At 32.9% G+C, this 4,563-nt stretch overlaps 2 long non-coding RNA genes across 2 annotated transcripts in view; one reads left to right on the forward strand and one right to left on the reverse strand.

Annotated features, from left to right (window-relative positions):
• Nucleotides 1-330: 330 nt before the first annotated feature.
• Nucleotides 331-4,563, reverse strand: part of LOC107756060 (uncharacterized) — a 7,316-nt gene continuing 3,083 nt past the window's right edge. Inside the window, exons 2-3 of the long non-coding RNA XR_001641773.1 lie at nt 2,599-2,632; nt 331-672 (exon numbers count right to left, since the gene is read on the reverse strand). This is a non-coding gene — a long non-coding RNA (uncharacterized LOC107756060). The remainder of the gene's footprint in view (nt 673-2,598; nt 2,633-4,563) is intronic.
• Nucleotides 2,022-4,563, forward strand: part of LOC107756061 (uncharacterized) — a 13,461-nt gene continuing 10,919 nt past the window's right edge. The window contains exon 1 of the long non-coding RNA XR_001641774.1: nt 2,022-2,032. This is a non-coding gene — a long non-coding RNA (uncharacterized LOC107756061). The remainder of the gene's footprint in view (nt 2,033-4,563) is intronic.

A 4,563-nucleotide genomic window follows, 5' to 3' on the forward strand; every position in this document is an offset into this window, starting at 1 on the left:
GAAACACACACACATATATATATATATATATATATATATACAGATGTACACACACACACACACACACAGAGATATATATATATATATTTGTTGTTGCAGTGATAAACACAACAAATGCACAAGTAAAAATATGTAAATAATAATAATAGTGTCTATATAGTTTTTATTAATTTTATTTTATTTCAGTTTTAGTTTTAGTTCATTTAGTGCATAAAGTTAAACAAAAATGAGGAAGTTTGCTGAAATAAAATACGTTTATTTATTTTATTTTATTTTATTTTATTTCAGTCAAAATTTTTTATTAATTTCATGTAACAAATTTTTTGTGGTTTTGGTTTTAGCTTTAGTTTTCGTTAATAACCCTGATTCCAGTGTGTTCAGAAGTCACCCGGATGTTTTTGTTGATGTTTAGTCACTATGAACTGCTGTTAAATGAAAACAGCTGTGTGAAGATTCTTTATAAATGTGTCCCACAGTAAAGAATAGCAGCGTATGTGACTGAGGTGACAGTGTCTGTGCCTGGATGCTGATGTTGTGTGTGCTGGCGGGGAAACAGGCCAGTTTGTCATCATTGCAGCATCAGGAGCAGCGCAGCAGCGGCACACAGCCGGGATTGTAGATGTGCTCGACTCCTGCTCCACCTCCACCATCCACTCCAGAGAACGACACTGACTGCGCTACATTTTTACATACAATAACAAAAACTTCTCTTTTTTTTTTTATCCAGAGTTGATCTAGATGAGTAGCCTATATGGAAACGATCCAAAGTCCTGTTCATCCTAAATCAGTGAAAACTGCATCTCTATATTCATTCTTTGTGTCCTCTTAAGATGTAAAGTAATTATTATTATTTTTTGTTAACCTGGCAACACATCCCTTACGAAAATTAACTATATCAGAATCAGAATCAGAATCAGAATTAGCTTTATTCGCCAGGTGTGTGCAAACACACGAGACCAAGTAGCGACAAACCATGGCTGCCATCCGCGGCGCCATCTTCAGCGTTTTTATATGGTTAATAAAAAAACCACCATGGTAACCACAAATTAACCACGGTTTTGCTAAACTACTGACCATAGTTTAACCATGGTATTTAGTAAAACTGTAAATATTCGCGATAAGCGCTCTGAAGTTCTGATCTGAATAAAATTATTCTTGATATGCGATCCGATTGGAGCGATTCGAAACAGTAAATCATTTTGTGACACATGGTTTAACTGATTCTGTGTTCTGATAAGCTCAATTTCAAAGACGTACTTTTCTAGTGTATTTCTTTAACTTCTCAGGTAATATCAATGATGTGAAATATTTCAGATGCGGCCGAAATTACAACAACAATGGTTACATATAGGCCTGTTTAATTGTTTGATCAAAATTATTGCTATAGGGACTATTTAGTAGTCGCTGGATATTGGTAGGAACATGTCATCCCTTACAAAAATTAACCTATTGTAGTAAAAGTGTAGTATCCATGATTTTTGGCGTATTGATTACCATTTGTATAACCACAGTTTTACTACAAATACCATGGTTAAACTATGGTTAGTCTAGCAAAACCATGGTTAATTTGTGGTTACCATGGTTTAACTAGGCTATAGTAACGATAGTTTTTGGTTTTATTTGTAGTAAAAACATGGTTAATTTTCGTAAGTGTTAGCGTCCCTAGTAAGTTCTACGCCTTTGCTATAAATGCTAATAAATTAATAAATAATTAGCCTAATAAAGAAGCATGGATAAATGAGAAAAAAAGAGCGGAATGTAATTGACATTAAAAAGAAATACTAAAAGCGCATAATAAAATAATAAATAAAAGCCTCGAATGAAAGAGAATCGAAAAGATCCATTTTCATTGAGAAGCTCATCAATTAGAACCATAAAGAGACCATAATATTATTAGAGACTAAATTAATTTATTGCAATGATTCAATCTCCCATTCACTTGCTTCATTCCGGAATGAATCAGCTGTTTGAACGAATCGATTGAATGAACGGTTCAGTGACTAAGACTTGCCGCCACCTACTGGCTGTTTTAGTTTCATCTATAAAGTATTATTTCAGTTATCTAAATCAATATTTGTATATCCAAAACTTCATATTTAAAACATTATTCTCATAACATTGCTATTATGAATTTATTTGCATTCATGCCACTTCCAACGCCTTGTAAAACAGTCTGTAAATATATCAGAATTCTCTTCTGTGCCACATATAGTGCCAAGATTAAATTTGTTGATAGTACTGATTTCATTTTATTTGTATCTTTCTGATTTGATTTCAATTTAAAATTTAAAAAATGAAAAAAGTTTAGAAATATAAATGTATGAATTTTACATAAAAATGACACATTTAATAATAAGGTTAGGAAAATGGCATTACAAAGGTGCCACTGCAAATCACTTTGAAAGTCAAATATCAGCTTATAATGTGAAGGTTAACTTTTGTCATTGATCAGAAGGTGCTCCTGATTTTTTGACTGTGCTCCTTTAAAAAAAAAAAAAAAGCTCATTCTCCCTTTTTTTTTTATAAAACACAAGGGGTCAATAATAAAAGACCACCACTTATTAGGAGTATAGAATTTAACATGGAAAATAATCTTACCTTTGGAATGGGAATTGCCCAGAATGGTTAAAACCTGTTTAAAAGAAAAGGGTAATTAATAATAATAATAATAATAATAATAATAAACTTTATTTGTATAGCACATTTCATACAAGAAGAGCAACTCAAATGGCTTTATAATAAAAAAAATTAAAACTACTTTTTAACAAAACCAATATAAATCAAGAAATAAAGCTGAAATGCATCTTTGTATCAAATGAAAAAAAGCAACCGTTTGTATCCAAAAATTTGTAAGAAAATGCATTTGAGCTCAGCTTTTTTGTTTTTAAATAAGTCTTTCCTGCTCACCAAGGCTGCATTTATCTGCTCCAAAATACAGTAAAAATTGTGAAATATTATTACAATGTAAAACAGCTGTTTTCTATGTTAATATCTGTTAAACTATAATTTATTTCTGTGATCAAAGCTGTATTTTCAGCATCATTACTCCAGTCTTCAGTGTCACATGATCTTCAGAAATCAGTATAATATGCTGATTTGCTGCTCAAGAAACATTTCTGATTATTATCAATGTTGAAAACAGTTGTACTGCACAATATTTTTGTGGAAACTGTGATGCATTGTGATATTACAACCGTGATATTACCATTCAATAATTTGGGGTCAGTAAAGAAACTAACGCTTTTATTCATCTGCGGTGCATTAAATTGATCAAAAGTGACATTTATAATGTAACAAAAGATTTCTATTTCAAATAAATGCTGTTCTTTTGAACGTTCCATTCATCAAAGAATCCCCAAAAATGGAATGCATCACAGTTTCCACAAAATAATTGGGCAGCACGACTGTTTTCGACTGTTGTGTGTGTCTCACCGCTTCATAACTAATACTTAATATTAGCCATTCAATCCTGTCTGTTTTCATACGGCACTAAAACTGGGTCTGTCGCCACGGTAACAGGCTCAAACCCGGAGCATCTCGCAGCACGGCACGTTTGTTTTCAGACACACGGACTCGGGGACAGGCACGTCTCTGCGCATCCACATGAGAGACGAGAATGAGGTTCTCCCATTGTGTCTGTGCACTGAACCGAGCCTGACTGAAGGGCCCTGGATGCTCGTCAGTGGGCCAGTCTTGGCTCCCACCCATCGTCAGGGCCGTTTGTACACCTACATACATTAAGTAGAGCGCACAGGGTCTCAGATCTCCAAAAGAGAGGGACTAACTTTAGCCAGGAGACGTGCAGCTCTGAGGCTTTCATCACATTCCAAACACGTATGAAACACAAATACATAAAAAGAGAAATACATATTGAAAACTGAGTAATCTTCATGCAACTCTTTTCCATACAACGACCACAACTGTCAAACAACACCATAAAATCATCATCTCAGATCTTCATTCCACTTTGGTTCAAATTAGTGTCACTTTTGTTTGTTAAAAAAAAAAAACTTTGCGTCAATTTTCAAGATTTCACATCTTAGGGAAAAACAACACAACCCTGCTTCTTGAAAAGTAATTTCTGCTGATTTGCAAAAAATTTCTAAAATGACTTAATTGTATGATGCTGAGATAGAAATATCAACAAAAACACAATAAAAAATTAGAATGAGTTTTTAAAAATACATATACAGTATGTGACCCTGGAGCACAAAACCAGTCATAAGGGTCAATTTTTTTAAATTGAGATTTATTCATCATCTAAAAGCTGAATAAATAAGCTTTCCATTGATGTATGGTTTGTTATGATAGATCAATATTTGGCTGAGATACAACTATTTGAAAATCTGGAATCTGAGGGTGCAAAAAAATCTAAATATTGAGAAAATCGCCTTTAAAGTTGTCCAAATGAAGTTCTTAGCAATGCATATTACTAATCAAAAATTAAGTTTTGATATATTTATGGTAGGAAATTTACAAAATATCTTCATGGAACATGATCTTCACTTAATATCCTAATGATTTTTGGCATAAAAGAAAAAAACGATAATTTTGACCCATACA

The sequence above is a fragment of the Sinocyclocheilus rhinocerous genome, unplaced genomic scaffold (genome assembly GCF_001515625.1).
Source record: "Sinocyclocheilus rhinocerous isolate Xijiao unplaced genomic scaffold, SAMN03320098_v1.1 scaffold1074, whole genome shotgun sequence".
NCBI classification, from domain to species: domain Eukaryota; kingdom Metazoa; phylum Chordata; class Actinopteri; order Cypriniformes; family Cyprinidae; genus Sinocyclocheilus; species Sinocyclocheilus rhinocerous.